At 42.1% G+C, this 19798-nt stretch overlaps 1 protein-coding gene and 1 long non-coding RNA gene across 2 annotated transcripts in view; both read left to right on the top strand.

The window, feature by feature from the left end:
- Positions 1-19798, top strand: part of LOC143184456 (interleukin-1 receptor accessory protein-like 1-B) — a 117449-nt gene that overhangs the window by 25890 nt on the left and 71761 nt on the right. The gene's annotated exons all lie outside the window — the stretch shown is intronic.
- Positions 16930-17548, top strand: LOC143184755 (uncharacterized). The gene is made up of 4 exons (XR_013002814.1): positions 16930-16934; positions 16966-17047; positions 17135-17303; positions 17439-17548. It is a non-coding gene; the product is annotated as an uncharacterized LOC143184755 (long non-coding RNA).

Below are 19798 nucleotides of genomic sequence, written 5' to 3'. Positions count from 1 at the left end.
TATGTACATTGTTGGCTCAGATTGACGAGGGATGAGGAAGGTCACGAGCTTCGAATTCCTTCGTTGAGGGTGTAGCGGCGAGGACACCGACCCAAAGTAGGACACCAGCGATACCGTGACCCAGCGAAGCTCATCGAATTTTTAAGGACTTGCGAGTGCATGATTTTGATGTCATCAAACTTTTAAACTTTTATGACAGTACGTCATCTTATTGTAAGATGAATATAGGACAAGGTGTTCAGGGAAGGATTCGAGAAGGAGGAAGAGTAGTGGAGTATGCTTAGAGAAAATAATAATGGGTGTTTAATAGTCATAACATAATCTTGTATACGTGTGTAATTATATGAGAGGGATTAAACATAATTAACTGTATTTTCGCGATATTTTTAATTAGTGGTGGTCCATGGAAATTGGCACCTATTGGTACGCGATACAATTATCCCTGTCAGGAGAGATAGAAATGCATTTAGGTATAGGGTATAGGGACGTTCTTAGAGTATAAAGTAATACCTATCGTTTCTGTTTTCATAGTTTGATACAGAAGAGTAGAAACTTTGTTAGCTATTGGGAAACTCTGGCTGGGTCTATTTGGATGAGTCTTCAAGAGGATTTCTTACTCCCTCCATTCATGATGACTGTATTAACCCCTTGCCTTACTTTGACGAGTCTGGGTCGTGTACTTTTTATAATATCTTCGCTGCCGATTACGCGGTAATGCGTGATGAGGATTTTTCGCAAGTAACCGATCACGCACCATCGCGTGAGACGTCTATGTTTGCTCAATGGGAGCTTTACTGTTGGCAGTTTAAGATAGTTACACGTTTCAGATCGGCAGCAAAGGTGATAATATTACGAAAGAGAATTGTAAGGGAAAGGGTTAAATCAGCACACAGTTATTAGAATTACCCTGTATCATGACACTGTCAATCTTGGAAAGGTTAAGTAGAAGTTGGAAGATAATGATAGTCCCTGTATCAGTAGTGAAATATAAATGTTAACATTAGTTCCTAGAAATCACTAGCTGTCTTCTACGAAGAGGGAGATACAGCGACGTTCATTCTCATGCGCCGAAACGCTCGTCGCATCGAATGTTTGCGCATCGGCCGCGCGAACAAAGGGGATATCGCGATTATGCACTCGTCACGTAGTCTTCTCCGTACTTGTCTCTCGCGAATGATAAATTCCCGAGCCATTGTCCTGTACCTGGAACCCTGTTTCTTTGGCGAACGCTTCAAAGGAGCCGATTCGAGGCGTTGGCCGATCGAGCGCGCAGAGATATGCAATTAATAGTCCTTTCAACGACAGGGTTCAAATTTTCTACGCCTGTCATCTTTCGTCAGAAGGTCTCGCGTTTGTCGTATGAAGACGTGGCACCAAGAAGAAGGATTTAGGAGTGGCGCTAATGAGGAAGAATTTTTCAAATATTATTACAGAGATTGCAGAGGAATTTGATTCTATGTAGTTATGGTTTCGAGATCTCAAGTGGAATTATTCGGAGATAGGACTTCTGCTTCTGCAAATTTAATCACAGTGACAGCTCGAAGTTGTGGCTTGACTGAATCTTGTACAGATTGATGCGAATTAAGTTAAATTGATGTACTGGGTATTTCAAGAATAGGTTGCTAAAGTCTAGTACCAGGGCTCTACTTCTAATAAAAGCGAAGAAGGATTGTATAAACATAGTAACTCTGGAAATTCTTGCTTTCTGAAATACAGGCACATTTTATTAGCCATAGAGTATTTTGGAATCGTTAATTGTCTACTTATTTAACTATTAAACACTGGATTAATTTCTTTAATCTTCCATCTAATGTGAGTCAAAACATTGTTCCATCTCAAATACATATTTTCAAAAAAAGATTCACAATATTAGTATTATTATCAAATTATTGATTCAATTATAATTAAAAAATGTTTCATCTTTAAATATCTTGAATTTAAAAAAAGGTTCAGGAAAGTATTTATTATTAGTCTACTCAAAGATTTTAGATACTTAATAATAATAAGATTTATGTAAGAATAATGATATAAAATAATTAATAATAATATAATTAATCCCAAAAATGTACCTCAACTTTTAATTGCCATTCAGGATAAAAATTCAATTTGTTACACGAAGACTGCCCTTTCAGAGCCCCGCAACTTTTCTCCTCGGGTCTTCCTCTCCTCTCCTCTCTCCCCCTCTCCAGCCTCCTCGAGTCTGTTGTTCCATCTTGGTCGTTTTTCGCTCCGATAATCTGGGCATATTCCCAAAGCGCGGCCCGCCACTGGCGTCTTTCGAGAGTCAGGTAAAACTCGACCGAAGAATGTCCCGGGCTCGAGTCCGACTGCCAGCGACGGAGAAAAAGGAGCGGCGTAGGGTCGAAAGAGTCCGTGGTCCTCGCCTCGGTTTCTTTCGCTCTTGTCTCGCCGCAGCGACCGTGAGAACCTCCGAAGCTGTGGACCGCGTTCCCCCTGACCTTATCGATTCGACGACGCGACTGGAGAACGCTGCCTGTGTCCAGACGAGATCTCCTCTCGCGAAATAATCCAATTTCCGTGACGTAAAGAAAGTTTCGCGACGTCCAACTTCGTTACCGAGCCTCGAACGCGATCCTGTCGGCCCTCCTCTGTGAGACGGTTACAGGGGAGGGAAGTTTTACGTGACAGCTGAGTTATAACTAAATAAATTATTGAGATAAGTTTCCTTTAGTATTAGAAGACAGTCGGGCGATTTTGCTGTTTTTGTTCCGCACTAGGGAATAAGTCTGCCTCGCGCTATTCTTGGTCTGCCTCTGCGTGAGAGCAGGACTCCTCGCTTGTGGTATGGTTCTATGCTTTACGATTCTGCAGAGTGTGCTCTGAAACGACTGTCTGGTCGAGAAAAATTGTATTGCTTCTAAGAAGTGTGTATTATGTTGAGGACAACTTAGTTTATTTGAAGAATCACAAAGATTGAATAATCAACGAAATAAGGAACCCATATAATAACAATTCAATAATTAGCAATCTATAGCTCGAATTTTACAAATCAAGAACATAATACTTTGTACTGAGGAACTCCCATCAGTGAAGCCCCTCTATAAATGAAAATCCATCTGACTAAATCGAGATTACAATTGAAATTCCATTCCTGACATTGACGAGGGACACTGTTCCCAATTTTGGATTAGTCTGGTTATTCAGGTGGCCCATGATTAACCTATGGCTGCCCCAGTCGTATGCGGTTACGGTCGTAGACGGGTGGGCGTGAGTAGAGGGTCACAGGGCTGTCTACGGAACTCTCGGTGTCGATGGCCTCTCTTGGTAAGATGTCCGCAACCAAGTGAGGGGCCAGATGCAGAGAGTAACCCTGAGACTCCGCCTGGGGCTTTTGCGAGTACGCTCGAGTGTCATTCTCACATTCAAAGATCAAAGGTTTCTGTACTAGTTGCAATAATGATCGCTTGACAATTCTCTGGCTTGAGGTCTGAGCTGGAGAGACAAGCTGAAAGTGTTTCTACCAGGCTCTTCAAAGTTTAGTAAGTAGTAGAATTTGATATAACGAGGCGATCCCATAAATATCAATTATCTTCTTTTGGTATCTTCATTTGATGGTTACCTAAACCTTGTGAGTGTAAAAATTAGAGATATTATTAGAATTCATCTCCTTTTGGTATCTTCACGCGATGGTTATCTACATCCTGTGAGTTTAAAAAATAGAAATGTCACTGAAATCTGTTGATTGATACGACGCTTTATTTTGTTGCAAACTTAAACTCTAAACGATAGGAAAGTATTAATATTAGGGGACGAAATGAAGTAGGGTACATACAAAATATCTAGAGACAACACTCTAGTCAAATTTAAAATTTAAATAAAATTTACCAGTGGTTCAAGTTGACCATTGGTCAAGCTGCCCACTGGCCAGGCTAGTCCAGTCATCCAGGTTGACCATAGGTCAAGCTGCCCACTGGCCAGGATAGTCCAGTCCTCCAAGGGTCCAGGGTCGCCTGTGGACCAAGGAGTCACTCCAGTGGATCCCCAGGAGGATCCTCGTCCTCTAGAGACCCCAGAGCGAGTGAAGAATTCCTCGTCCTCCAGGGATATTTATACCCCTGACCAGAAAAGCAGGAACCAATCAATGAACAGCGAGATTAATCGAACGAAGAATACCTCCTTACGAAAAATTGATTTCTCTCATAAAATAATCATTATAGCAACAATTTCTGCGACTTCTATTGTTATTAACAATCATACTCAATGACTCCTGCAAACTATTAACATTCATAATTGTTAAACAACGAGACATAAAGAAATTAGCAGCTTTGTAATCCGTTTTTTAAATTTCTGAATAATTAGTTTCTTTACATTTTGTTATTTAATAATTATAAATATTAATAATTTATACGAGTTACTGCGTATGATTATTATTAACAATAGATATAGCAGGTATTGTTGCTACGACGATTATTTCATAGGAAATATTCATTTCTCATAAGGAGGTATTCTTCGTTCGATTAATCTCGCTGTTCACTGATTGGTTCCTGCTTTTCTGGTCAGAGGTATAAATACCTCAGGACGACGACGAATTCTTCACTTGCTCCGGAGTCTCTGGAGGGTGCGGATCGTCCTGGCGATCCTCTGGAAGGACTCCTGGACACTGGACCACCATGGAGCCTTGGTCAACGTGGTCTGCCCTGGTCAGTGGGCAGCTTGACCACTGGTCAACTTGGATTGCTCTGGTCAGTGGGCAGCTTGACCACTGGTCAACCTGGACTGCTTTGCCCAGTGGGCAGCTTGACCACTGGTCAACGTGGACTACTCTGGTCAGTGGGCAGCTTGAGCACTGGTCAACCTGGGTCACTGGTAAGATTTTCTTAAATTCCAAATTTAACCCTTCTGTTGCCTCTATTTTCTATGTTCCCTGACCCACCCCCATTCCCTAATATTAATACTTTCCTCTTATATACCATTTAAGTTTACAGCAAATTAAAACGTTGCATCCAACAATGGATTTCATTAATTTCTCAAATTTTTAAACCCACAGTGCCTACTAACCATTTAATAAAGATATACAAAGAAGAAAAATTTTATTAACGTTTCTTATTCTTTGCGTGCCCCGTACTATCAATTCACCAAGTGTACAGTAACCCTATATAAAAGAGAAACAGTCTACAGCCTAGAGAGGTAGGAAATTTTACGGTTCTGTGAAGAGGTATGGAAATATGAGTAGATGATCTTGCGCTGCATTCCTGGAAGCTTCACCGTCGGCATTACGCAACCGACCAGATCGCTCGCGCTATTTATTTTAGTCGCTCGAATAGAAACCGCGGCGTTTGCGCAACGCCTTCCTTCTTGCCGACAAGTTCGAGAAAAACGCGCGAAACCTGCCGATTATTTCGTCGTCGATCGCGTTTTTCCTCCCTCTGACGGCAGGCCGACGCGATTGCAGCGAAGTTTCCCTGTCACAGTTTCCGGATCGAGTTCTCGAAACTCTGGGAAAATATCGCGCGACTTGGTAATAAGCCCGAGGGAATTTGAACGGCTGCAAAGTGGCAGGGGCGTTGAAGGCCTGTTTCAGTACACAGTGTTCAAGTTAAACTCGGTTAGAAATTGTATTTCAGACGATTGGATCTCCGTGGAGGTCACGATACTGAAAACTTCTTGGATTTTTAGCGCCCACGTTTCTTGCGGGGCCCTTCGAGGTGAACAATTCGTGCTTTCCCTCCGAGGTGAACAATTCGTGCTTTCCCTCCGAGGTGAACAATTCGTGCTTTCCCTCTGAGGATCGCGGAATTTCGTGGCATCGTCCTCCAGCCTGTTTTTCGCTGATTCGTTGCCACTCTGGGTTCGCTCGACAGCCTCCGTTTTTCTGCAACCGTCGAGAGGAACCAGCCAGGCCAGTTCGAACCGAAGATTCGTAAGGCCTGCTCTCGAAAAAGGAAAAGAATCGAGAGAATAAGTGGTTTCGAACACAAATTACCTTTCAGGGCCCGATAATAGGGAGCGAGGGCAGCGAGGAAAGATCGCCACTGAAAGGAAGCAGAGGTGCTTCATGTGTTCAGTTTTGGTCCTAGTCTGTCTAATTTGTATATTAATTTTGTATGCTAATTTTAGTAATCTCGCGAAATGTGTGGCTTAAACAAATCTCTCTTAATGCATTCATACGTGAGCCATTCGAGAACCAAACTGATTGACTCCATTACAGAAAAAGGAGAGAAAATTAACACCTTGGTAAATGGTGTAGATTTTAAAATTCAGATGAAACTGAATGAATAAACTGATATAATTAGATACTGAATTATTTAGCAGCGAGAAAGTCCACTAATACATTTCTGTAATAGCACTTCAGTCATCAGAAATGTCTGTGGCGCGCAAATAAGACTTTCGCTCTAAGTAACTTCGAGTTCTAACAAGTATTGCAGGAACTTATAACGAGGAAGTGCTGTAAATGGCCACTGATCCCCATTTCGGGGAGGTGCGAGTCGTTGAACTGGCGCGGCGAGAAAGAAAGCGAGCCAGGAACGTTTGGTTTTAATGGACTCACGTTATCGCTCTGCTGGCCACCCTCGCGCGTATCTCGAACGTGTGGTGACCATCATTGCTTCTACCAGGCACGCCTCTTCGAAGACTCCCTCGTTCGAGAGCTACGATAAGCTCGATCTCAGAACTTGTTCCACGTGAATGAAAAGTGTTTACTTGTTTATATTTGTTTTTGTGAGAAACCCCATTATGAAGAAGTAAAGATATTGGTCAAGGTAGTGTTTCTGTAATGTCACTGTTAGTAAGATTGTTAGTAATTATAAAAACTAGTTTTTAGTTCAACTTTGACAGGGATATTCAAACATTATATAACTATGTAAAGTTAATAGTAAGAAATGCTAATAGAATACGTGAATGAAGGAAATTAAAATAATAATATTCTTTGGCATATAGCACATGACATGTATGGTACACACACACACGCGGCTAATATGAGCAAACAACACACGCATACAAGAAGAATACACGAAGGCATAACTCGTTCGCACAGCCGTGAACAATATGTTAATATAGATGCACATGTCGATCCATATTTAATAAACTTGAGGAGAAAAAGGAAATAGCTTGTCGTAGTTAACCTATATAGATATGAGTACTTCAGAATTAAATGTGTGTCTAATAAACCAACTTTTAAGCATAGGATAAATTTTTAAAACTCTTTCAAGACCGAATTTTTGGGCTCTGAGATAAATTCTTGCTCTATGAATCACTGTCTAGTAATAGAAACCTTAACCCATTCAGTAACATTTCATTCAGCATTTTTTTTCTTTTTTGAAAGAAATTTACATTATTGAATTCTGCTCTTTCATGTTACAGTTTTCTTAAAGTCAAAAGTCTCATCTCATTTTCTCCTAATCTCATCTCTAACTAGACGAATTCAAGTCATTAGAGACATTCTTCCTGCTTCCTATAATTTCGTTACTTGCTACAAGTCTCAAGGCTGTACCAAATATGTAGAGGCCACGTCTTCAATTGGTGAAAATCGCCTTGGTTTTGTGTTACTGTTCCTCTCCAGAGATATTAGTTTCAAAAAGAGTAGACCGGATGCGTTCTTCAAGATCTTTATCTCGCTGAGATCACCGCGTTCCCGCGCTCTTTTAAAGACCAGCTTCGCTCTATCCCCTCTTTTGTTTTCCACTGGGCCCAGCGGTTTGTTCCTATTAAAATCAGATGTCTCGGGTTTCGTATCTCTATCTCCAGCTACATGCCTCAGACAGGTATAAATCGTTCGACGACCGAGATACGAGCACGAGCTGGGGTCCTCCACGTTTTTTCCTTCCTCGAGGAAAACGTCCTGCGATTCTTCTTGCCATTGCGTCTCTTCGAGAACGGGTGAATGAACGTTTCATAGGACATAATCCCTCGTTATGAGTTCGTTGTTACAGTTATCATACTTTCAAACTATTCAGAATAAATTAATTTCGCTTTCACGTATTTCAGTGTATTTTTGCATTATGAGTTTTCTCTTGCTTCCTGTTTAAGTCAGTAGCATTTCACTCAAAGAGCACCTTCGCTTTCTAATATGTAAAAATAAATAGATATGCAATGTTTCTGGTTGTTACCTAAAAGGAAGTCCACATTTTGCATTACAATTTTTTGTATCGTAATTCTATGTATATTCACTATTAAGTAAAGCAGTTGAAGTGGCAGTTATAGGGACACTAATAGTAATTTAGGACATGTGCCCTATATTGGTATAAGAACTTCGAGAGCGTCTTCCTCGTTACGAGTTCATCCTCGACGAACAGTGAATTTATAGCGACAGAGGCATTGCACTATCACTTCTCTAAAGAAATCGAGTGACTCGTATCGCGGAATGCGTCCCCGTTCGATCGTCGCCGAAGGCTGTTGCGTAGTGGTGCAAAGGAGCGAGGGACACCGCTGGATTCTTCGATCGTGTATCCTTGGGAGATCCGCCGTGTCTGCTTGGATTACGCCATCCGATGGAACGAGGACGCGGAAAACTCGTATCGAGGAAGAGGCAGGAAAGGGAGGGAACGTTCCGACAGGCTTAACTTTCCTCGTTTCGCGCGAGACAAAGAGTCCCCTGACGAGTTTAAGTTAAACTCGCTATCGAGAGGAGAAAAGTTTTCAGGGTGAATAGAGGAGAGATCTCTCGAATCCTGATTGCAGGATCGCGCGCGAACCCTTAACCTGAGACAGCTTCCGCAAAAACTGCCTGCTAGACCGGTTCATCGGCATCGCCTAGTTTATCTGACTACAAACTCCACCAACGGTGCAGCGTTAACCTCCTTTCGCGATCGCAGTGTGGCTAATTAGAAATAATTAAAGGATCAAGAAGGCGTTTTGGAAATTAGGATATAAGACGTAGAGGGTGATCAGCTTAAATGGAGACCCTCCGAGTGTTGGCAGCGTTTTGGAAATTAGGATGTAGGATGTACAGGGTGATTAGCTTAACTGGAACCCTCTGAGTGTTGGCAGTATTTTGGAAATTAGGATGTAGGATGTACAGGGTGATTAGCTTAACTGGAACCCTCCGAGTGTTGAGACCATTTATTGTAAATGCTGTCAGTATTGTAAGTGTTGCTAACACTCTCGAGAGTTTTTAAATAAACTGATTACTCTATATACAGTGATACGAAAAACAGAGACTAGGAAGGCTAGGGAACTTCTAGGGAAGTGATTGTGAGTGCTTATTAGGGATATTGCAGAGAGATCTATCTATATTAGTCACTAGTACTAAGCAAATAGACATGCATAAAGTTAGTATAAACGTCTCTAATTTCATAAATATTTAATATCAATATAGATTTTCATCGTCTCTAAAATTGAGTGTCTCCAAAATTAAAAATTAACCCTTTGCACTTAACTTGCCTTTAAGGCGATATTATAAAAGCAAAATAGTAAATCCTCGAGTATAAAAGGTCAAAAATAAAAATTCTTGGTACAATCAATTTTCACGAAAATGAGCAAGAATCGTAACCTCCAAAGCCCTGTATTTTCTAACTAAATTCAAAACCAGCAAACTGTTGACTCGAACTCCCAATGGACTGCATATTTTATTTTCATCAAAAACCCAAACATAGAGGGGAAAAAACTGATCGATCCGGCGTGGAATGGCCCACTGCATTTTCATCCTCTCTAAAACTGTGTGTCCATAGTCGAGGGTTGAAAGGCCTCGTGCTCAAAGGGTTAAACCGATAACCGTTGAGATCGGTGCATCAGCGTTCCTGATCGATGCGCACGCCCCCAGCGAGGGTTGTTGCCATCGGTGCAGCGTTCACTGTCGAAAGAGCCGCGGCTCCTCAGAGCCTCGTTCCTTCTCGTCCGACCAATTGCTGTTCACCGTTCGCGGAATAATCAGCGGAGGCAGATCGCGGCGGGCAGAGGAGCGCAGCGAGTGAATAGCGGTTATGAGTTCCCTTTGTTCCAACTCGCCGATCCACTCTCGCGCGTCCCTTTCTTCCCATTCCTTCCCGTCGCTCTGGCTCTCGACCTTCTCGTCGCTCGTTCTTCCTTTTTGCCACGGCAGGGGACGAAACGCGGGCCCTGACCGTTCCCCGAGGGCCGCGCTGCGAAACAGAAATCGGTGGCTTCGTGATTCCTGGCCGCGCTGCGATTATTCGCAGGCTTCGTTAGAGACCTCCGCGGAGCTGGTTTACCATACGTGCCAGATGCTATCGTGGCTCCTCCGAGTTACGGGGATTTCCTGCGGCTCCTTGCCTCCGACTGCAATCTAATCGCGATTCGGCTCGTTTCTTCCCTTGTCTTCTGCGTTTCGAGGGCGACGCTGACCGACGCGCTGGCTGACGTTTCGATTGTTGGATTCCGAGTGTATGGAATTGAGTACAACACTTTTTAAAATCTAACAAGAGTTTATTCAACTAAGGTTGCGATGTCTTACAAATGCGAGCGTAGAAGTTTTGTACAAGAAAATCTCTCTCTGTCTGACGTTGCGTTTTCAGAGTCGATATATGTAGGCTGTGATAATGACGCGAAAGAGAGTGGGGAAAGGACAACGTGGAAGGAACTAGGAAAAGGGACAAAGGTACATGGTGACTAAGGTTGCTGTGCAAAATATTTGGAGAGGAATGACTAATGATGCGCTGGCGTTTACGTGCGATTATGTTTGACTGACGAGTACACAACACGATTATTTAGAGGGATTTAAGTCTCGAAGACCTTTTTACCGTTTCTTATCGGGTAGAGGAGACGAGTGTAACAAACGTAAAGTAAATAGCAATGGATCAATATCCTGTGCTTTCATCTTGGAATGTTATTTCCATCTCTCCTTCATCTTGGTTTTTAGGGACATGGGATAATAAGCGGTTCTTCGTGTTCTATTGAAATAGTATTACGTATCCTTTTGTTCTGGCTTCGTAAAGCTCTGACTTCTTTTGTATTGCGTTCAATAGATATTAATCTTATAGGTAGGTATAAAAATTGTTATGGTTATAAGTTAGATTAGTATATAGAACACGTTTATGAGAAATATTGCTAGTGGGGATAAAAGTAATAACTTGTCTCTAGGGGTAGGCACGAAAGTAACAAATAGAAAGAGTTGAACTTCTTTCATAATTTCTGCCACAATTATTTATAAATAATGGGCGTAAAATATTCCACAGAATGTCGTCATACGTCCTTCACATATATCATATACAACGTCATCAATGCCCAAGAGGGTCCAAAAATATCCATTGCAGAGTCTTCTTTCGAGCTTGGAAACCGATTTTCCTGAAGCGTGTCGACGCCACTTTTCTGAAGCGCACGCGTGCGAGCTGCGCCCATCTACAAGCCTCGTCTCTCGTGCAGGAAACGGCGTATTCCGCCGTCCGGGACATCCGGTCACGCTTTTTATAGACAGGTGGTTCTCCACTTCTCGGTACACACGCCCACGCATCGAGACCTCGAGGCGACTCGCAGCCATCGAATTTTTGCTAACTTTCTGTCATGAGATATGGGAAAATTGTTGATGGACGAGATTTACATCTTGAGAACCCAATCATTAAGACTTACAAGAATACACCACGAGCCAATAACCGATTTCGATGAAACTGAAGATAGTGTGTCTACGTGAAGAATAAATCGACACGTGTCTTAATCTTTTAATTTATTTTTTGAAAACATGGCATAAGTCGTTTTACCTTACAGCCACAGATATATTTCTTTTTGTGTAAACAAAGAACCAAAAAGTAGCACTAGTGTTACAGCACTTCTTGGTACCTGTATCAATGATTATTCAGTTGGACCGATGGAGTATCCTCGAGTGACTCCAATTCAGCCTCGAGTTAAAAAACGGTAGCTCATAGTCCATATCGCTGAATAGTCGATTCAGCAAACTCAAATAGAAAATATTTGAATGCTTCGGTCAAGTACTATTGAAAAATTCTGGACAGCATAGAATCATATGCAGGCAAGGTACTAGGATCAGTAAAAATATCGTGAATTTCTCATACTTCTTTTTTTCCAAAACGCCATACAATTTATATTCACATAACATTTTCTTCTTATCTAGACCCACAGAATGTACTAACAAAGTTTGTTTTTACTAAAGCCTCGTAAACCTGGGACAATTCTGTATACCCATAACAATTACGAGATTTTATATGATCTATTTCATTTTGAATATTCTCTCCATGAAAACAAGTTTTGGCAGTCCTAATCCAGCAGCCTAAAGTTAAGCCTCTTTATTCGATTACCCAGAGAAGACCCACAATTTTTCTTCTCTCGTTCCACTACTCGCTGCCAAAAATGGCGACGATCGATCGCGAATTACGAATCCCTTCCTCGGTCGAGCGATCGCTTAATCGGTCGAGCGAGGAAAGCACGAGTTGCATTACAAATTCCCGATCGAACCGCCTTCTTTCTGGGTCTCTGTCGCTTCCAGCCCTCTTCGATCGTAAGTTCGGCGCAACAGACGCTGCGCGCATCGAGGCTCGTCCGAGCGGAAACGGAGGAACATTGTGCTCTCTCGAGCGCCGAACTATTGTGTCGGGATCGTTCGGGCACGGCGAGCTCGATGGAAAGCTTTCGAGAATCGGAAGTACGTCGTAAATCGACAGGAAGAGAGGAGAGTTCGTCCAGGAACGAGAAGCTTCTCTCGAAATAAACGAGTGCTGGCCTGGGGCCCTCTTCCTGCTCTTTTGTAGATTTTCAAGGATGCTGGAGAGCTCTGCGAGTTTCGCTGAGGTCCTTTCGTTGATCGTCCACGCGCCTTGTATCGAGTTTCCAGCTCGGCCAAGTTTTCGGCGAAGTTTTACAATAGCATTCTACTTAACGTGAGTCTCTATATCTAGCGTTTGTCGTTTTTCAAATTACTTTTGTTAGTATTAGCAACAGTATACAGAGTGTTTAACCCTTTCCCTTACAATTCTCTTTCGTAATATTATCACCTTTGCTGCCGATCTGAAACGTGTAACTGTCTTAAACTGCCAACAGTAAAGCTCCCATTGAGCGAACATAGACGTCTCACGCGATGGTGCGTGATCGGTTACTTGCGAAATATTCTTATCACGCATTACCGCGTAATCGGCAGCGAAGATATTGTAAAAAGTACACGAGCCAGACTCGTCAAAGTAAGGCAAGGGGTTAAGGAGATGTGCCAAAAAACAATTAAAAAAAAGTCATATAGACACATATCCTGTCTTTGTTTATGAGATACAATGAATTTTATAAACAGAGCAAATTCTCTGTTCGATCTCTCTTTCCATAAACCGCAATAGCTCGCAAGATTTTTAATTGGCCCATTTTTCCTTGATGGGAAAGTAACAGGCACAAAGTGCATTGATTTTTTGAGCACGCGTTTGCACAAAATATTAGAGGAAGTTCCAGTCGATATCAGACTTCGTACATGGTTTATGCATGATGGGGCTCTGCTGCATTTTAGACGAGTATCTAGGCAATTTTTAAATCAACATTTTGCAAACAAATGGGTTGGTCATGGAGGTCCTATTGCGTGGCCTGCTCGTTCTCCGAATTTGAATTCATTAGATTTCGTTTCCCTGACTCATGACGTCAGCAGATTTCATACCATCCCTGGTTATAAATTAAAATGGACACCCTGTGTCTCCTGGTTACCACATCGAAGCGTCTGAGTTTATTTTCATTCACCTTGGGAATGAGGAGAGGACGTCTCTAGATTTTCTTGTAATCGTGTCTAGCAGTGTAACAAAACGAGACAGGTCTGGCTGATTCGTCTCAGCGAATCGATTTTCTACGCGCTTTTCGCGTTGCAAGTGGTGGTTCAAGCCGTGCCATTGTCTCCGCGTCGCTGATTTTCCTCTCCACTTGGCTTCTTTCTGCCCCTTTCTACCCCTTTCTCACGGCAAACGAACGATTTCACGGCAATGGGCTCCGACAACGCCCCTCGAAGCAACAAGTACTCGAACTACTTTAACGAAGCGAGGGGCGGGGAGGCGAGAGGAACGTTTCGAGGAGAGAAACCTTCACGGATGATAAAATCGTCACTGCTGGAATCTGTAACGCGTGAGTCTCAGAAACGAGTGGAATCGCGAAACTCGATTAAACTCTCTATAAGAGGAACTGAGGACGAGGAGGCAGCGAGACAGGGGAGAGCTTCCTAAGTGCAACACTTTAATGGGTTTGTGTCAGTTTCTGGAACTCGACAAGTCGAATATGTTAACAGCGCGTTTCTTCGCTAGAGACCAATAGTTTAAGAAGAGATACTAAGAATTATCATTATTATTTATTAGTATTATTATTTACTTCATGACCTAGTTGCCCTCTTACATCAAAGGATATTAATACAATATTAATACTTTGTGAGGATTCTCGAATCCTTAGAAGTTCCTTAGAAAAAAGAGAGAAAAAAGAAAGTAAGATGATCATTTTAAGCATCTTCTACAGAGGTAATTAAAACAGAAAACTCATTATCTCTCATGAAATATAAATCCTACAATTCGTACATGTAGAAATGGAAATTTCTAAATTTTTGTGCCACATTACATTTTCTCGCGTCCTCGACTATCTCTTGTAATTATAATACTATCAAATATATTTAAACTTTCTATCTTTTCCATTTAACGAGCGACGTTTACCATTATAAAGTTCCTTGTATATTAATGAGTTATTACCCATATTAGAATAAATAACAAAAGACAGATAGGACAACTGTTTATATGACTTCTTCCCATTGTTTCCAAGCGTGCAATCAACTCCCAAAGTAGGTCTCTCGCGTCTCATGAAATGCCCCGTGTAATAGCAGAAGACACGCAACATTCGCCCCGTCGATTGCGAAGATTCTCCTAGTGGTGAACGCACAAATCGAGGTTGAAGCGTGTAGAACAGGAACTGACGTAACTCGCGTTCGATCTAGCCGTTCCCGTTAAATTACACCTTCTCCCGGTCGAGTACACTGGTAGCTACATACGGGGAGGACTCGTCGACACGAGAGGTACGAGTACCGATAGCCGCGACGTGCCCTGGCTTCAGGCTTCGATCGCCCTATAAGTAATCTTGTCCTGGTCTAACAGTCCCCCTCGCGGAAACGCGCGCTTTCGACTCTTTTGGCGAGCTCGTCGGTTTTCGATCCACGTGCAGGGGAGACTAATAACATGGCATTTCAATATAATTGCACAATACAGGGACGCCTGGTTACGCGGAGGAAGTCAAACTTCACTTTCTCGTTCACTGGGTAACCAAGATGGTTTCGTCGCCTTCGAAGGCGTGTTTAAAATAATCCCTGGCATTGGACACTAGGGTCTTTTATGGGTCCCCAGAAAAATATACTGATTTCTGTTACCGTATTTGCTAAATAATTGCAAATAGAAATGTTCTTTAATCTTCTTTTTGCATTCGAATTTTGTAACCTTAAGGTATATACTTGGAAGTATTTTAGTGAGTTTTTGTAGAATTTTTTGTATATTCGAAATATGCAAAGATTATGATGAACTTGGAGGACCCAACGCCAGGTGATACTCTGGCAAAAAACTGTTTCATTCCAGGGATGTAATTTATTGGAAATTATAGGAAGCGTTCTACCGAGAATTCTGCTTTAGAATTGTGGAAGAATGGAACTTGTGAAGGACGTGCCTGTTAGGTAATATAGGTAATATAGTACAGTGTAAATTGTCGAATAAAAATCGTGAGGTAGGCAAAGTAAATCTGTGATAGGAATCATAATGTGGAAATTGAAATGTATGAAAATAAAAACTATGTTGAAAATCTTCAAAATTTGAATATTCAAATACGTACTGGAAAATTTTAATATTGTGATGTTTTCAAGATTACAAAGTTTGAAGGCTTAGAAATTTGAAAAATGGAATTTTTAAAAAAATTTTTTAATTTAAGAAATCTGACATTTGAAAAACTGTTGATATTAAAATATTTCATTCGTTTCATGTATTTTCGCGTATATCCTTTATTTCATTTATTCAGTACACACGAAGTAAACCCTTCAATGTAAGCGTACCTGAAAAGATAAAGTAATATAGTCTCGAAGTAGCCTCCACAAAAGGAACAATACAAAAGAAAAAGAGTACCATATAAAAAAGATACATACAGTACAGAAAATTAATCCAACGACAAATATTGAAATATTCATAAGCTTCAATATTAAAAAAACATCGATAATACATCACCCAATACTCTTCGATCCTTAAAACCGATAATCCTCAAACCATAATCGTCTCATCTGCTCCCGTACACCGTCAAAAGCAGCTGAAAAGTTGATCTATCTACCGTATTTTCGATCAACAGGGAAGGCAAGATCTATTATGATGAAATTCAAAACGAGAGAAGCAGAGTCGCGTGGGCGTTGGGGTTGGTTGCGCGGGCGGAGGATCGAGGCATCAAGAAGCGCGGGACAAGGAAAGGGCGAAGGTCTGCGGTTCGAACAAATGCGATGGGAAATTTGCATTTGCGGGTCACGCCGCGCTGGGAACGAGCTGCGAAAGGGAGAACGCGATGGGGCTCACTGGGCTGGTCGGAGGAATAAAGGAACGCCACATTCGGGCGGGAAAAGAAGGTGCGCAGAACCGCATTCTTGCCTCTGGATACGCGGCCGCTCGATAAAATAGGTACAGGATTTGCATGGTATTTTCCTCGCAGCGGTTTCTCGTTTACTCGAGGGAGGAACGAGAGGATAGAACGCATCCCTGCCTCCTCTTTGAGCTGACGAATCCGCTGCAAAGCCGCGGCTGGATTCTTCCTCGAGACCCCTTTCAGCTTCAATCTTTGCGCCCCTGATCCGTGGGGACTGTCATCCCGCCGAAAGTGAAATCAATTTTCATATATTCGCTTTTCAGTTTTTCACTCTTCTAGTACTGCTCGCGAAAGCACGAGGCAAGGACAAAAATTGTTAAGAATAATTCAGTATTTTTGTTCTAGCTATTTCTCAGGGTATGATTTTCTTCGCGCTTAGTATTTCATTTTTGTTTATTATTAGGACTCTGAGTTTCTTAAGTGACAGGGAATTTAGAGGTTTCTTCTGGACTTGATAGCTAAATGATGTATCAGAAAATTCGTGTCGATTTGTGAGAGTCACTGGTACCACTACTCGAGGGTTTTTCGTATCATACAAATATGTACATATGTTGCACCCGTGCTGAGTGGCCTGAGTCAAGTGAGTGACAAGCCTCAAATCAAGAAGAGGAGATAAGATGTTAAGAAGGGGAAAAACGGAGCTGAAAACGAAGGACAGTGAGTTAAGACACAAGTAAACCCTCTTATCGAACACGCTCTGTCGTATATTCCTCCTGGCCTCCTCCAAGAAGGACGAAACTCGAGCTTCACCTCAAATAGACTCCAAGATTGTGCTCAAACGTGCACAAAGATTAAACGCAAATTGCCCAGCGATCGATCGTGGAAAATTATAACAGGTAAGGCACGTGCCAAGAAGCGACACCGTGTCCTGATTCCCTTGTCCCAGAGTTCGCTTCATCAACGCTCCCGAGGGTCCTCCACAGACCACGTACTTCCTGGTAGACCAATTAATATCGATTAAATTTCGACAGGGACGAGTGACTGAGCCCACTGCACGCGATCGATCGCGTTTACCTTGGATTACCCGAGACACCGCGACCGTATCGTCGAAATAATTCACCCTCTGCTCTTCTCTGGCATTCTCTTTGCTGGGGTCCTCGGGGGCGCGATAACAGCCACTCGAGCGACCGTATGCGTGGCCCTCGACTCTCCCTCCGCGATCCACACACATTGAGATTCAGGCCTGGCCCTTTGACGTGGATTCAGGTTGTTTGAGTTGCTCTGGCACGACGCCCCAACAAACTATGGACGACCTTCGTGTGACGACAGATCGCGGGAGAGCGATTCTGTGCGGGCTGAATTAGTGAGACAGTTTTGTCTCGTTACAGGGACGAGCTGAACTTCTAACGAGACGCGCTGCCTGCTTTTGTACTTGTTCTTTTGTTCTTTCTTGAAACACGCTCCAATTTAATTCACTGTTGAGAGAATGACGTTGTTGTACAGTGTTGATACGAGTTCACGTGTTACAGTACTGTTTTCTTAGAAGCAGAGATTTGGGATCTGTTAGAAGCACATTTCTGTCCTCACCACCATGACAAACTTCAAGCCATAAATTTTGATTGACAGCTTTAAAATTGATTATACGTTGTATATATAATAATAGTAAGACAACATTCACAGAAATATTGTTCTTTGAAATATTATTTTAAGCCATCAGAGTTTCTACAGGATGCCATGAATTAGTTTTTATTTTTACTAAATCCTGTGTTTCAGTATAGTGGAACAGCAAACATATTCGAATAATCCCTAGGTCTACCTGAGATCACCGAGTTTTGGTGCAAAAATCGTCGCTGCCAGTATCTGGTCCAATAATCGCGGAGTATTTGTCCACACGCCAGCCGCGCCAAGGGGCTGTTACACCCACGACAATTTCATAACGCGCAATGATCGTTCTTTCGGTGGATGAGTCGGATTATTCGTGCAATTTCTGCACCACAGCCCGGACAGCAATTACTGCGGTCGGAAAATTTATCGCACGTGGGAATTTCATCGGCACGATCGTTGAATTTATTTCGAGGAACGAAAAGGGAACGCCATGGATCTCATCGGCTCCCCTGCCTCCTCCTTCGCGCGAAATCCGATAATTGACGAACGTTTTCTGTCGCCCTGACGAGCAAACGAGCGAGACGCGACAAGAGTGGTCGAAGCGTCAACGCTGCGATAAGTCCCGATCGAAACAGGATCATGTTAATAAATTCTAATCTGAAGCCGCGCACTGTCTAATAAATACGGTGTTCAGTGTCTGAAGCGATGACCCTCGCTGAAGACTTGTTCAGATTCGTCGAGTTACTTGTATTCAAGTCACATTCAACCTGATGTGAAGTTTGTGTTCACCACAGGTCAAGTTGCTTGGATTCAAGTGGTTCGAAATGAAGGGTAACTTGAATTCAAGCTAGGTAAAAATAATAAAAATGGCGTCGAAAGAAGTGGTTTCGTTGTAGGTACATTTCTATTAATTCTACTTTTTCATGATTGTTTGTGTCTTTTAAAATTCCTAGCTGTCTAAGCTGGCATAATTAAAAAATGAAAATCTGTTGCAACTTGATTCTGCAATGTACATACAAAATGGTATAATATATGTAGAATAAATGCACGTACAAACGAGCCCTCGCCACCTCGCCAGAGCATTCAGTGTTGTCGACGTCCTTTCTTGTCTGAAATTGCCAGTCGCCTTTTCTTTCATGTTGCCAGCAGCTGATCCCAACTCTTTGACAACGTTACACCTGTGCATTAAGCTCGCCTATAATTGAAAAGTGGAAATAAAAAGGCTGTAAGTACTGACATTAAAATTGGGAAGAAGCAATTTACATATAATATTGGTCTTCATATACCTAAACATCCTTTTTATGGGGGGGGAGGCAACAATTCTTTTTTCAAGTAGCATAAAATTACACTCATTTTGTTTTCACTCATAAATTCATCGCCATGTCTCGATTTTTCATCCTTCTTCCTCTTTTCTCCCTGTAATCCAACTCGTGTATCGCTCCGCCTTTAACGTGTTTTACCTTTACGTATAAATATGTAAAATATAAAAAATGTGTCTAAGTATAAGAAAAAACTGGATTATAGTCTACCATTTGGTTTGCAAGAACTAAACATATTAAATGGCATTCGATAATTGCGCAATCCCTGTCCACTATCGCTATCTTAGCGATAAGTGTGATTCAATATAATCGTTGGGCGAGTTAATTAAACGTGTGGCGTCGATTAATAGCGACGACAACCTGCCTCGGTGTTTTTCCCTAGTTAAAACCTCCCTCCCTGTAGCCACCAACCGCGACGATTCGCCATAAACATACCCTGACGTTTGTGCCAGCTATTTGCATAATTG

Source organism: Calliopsis andreniformis, chromosome 10 (genome assembly GCF_051401765.1).
Source record: "Calliopsis andreniformis isolate RMS-2024a chromosome 10, iyCalAndr_principal, whole genome shotgun sequence".
NCBI classification, from domain to species: domain Eukaryota; kingdom Metazoa; phylum Arthropoda; class Insecta; order Hymenoptera; family Andrenidae; genus Calliopsis; species Calliopsis andreniformis.
The sequence above is the reverse complement of the archived record's forward strand: the minus strand, read 5'-3'. Positions and strand labels throughout refer to the sequence as shown.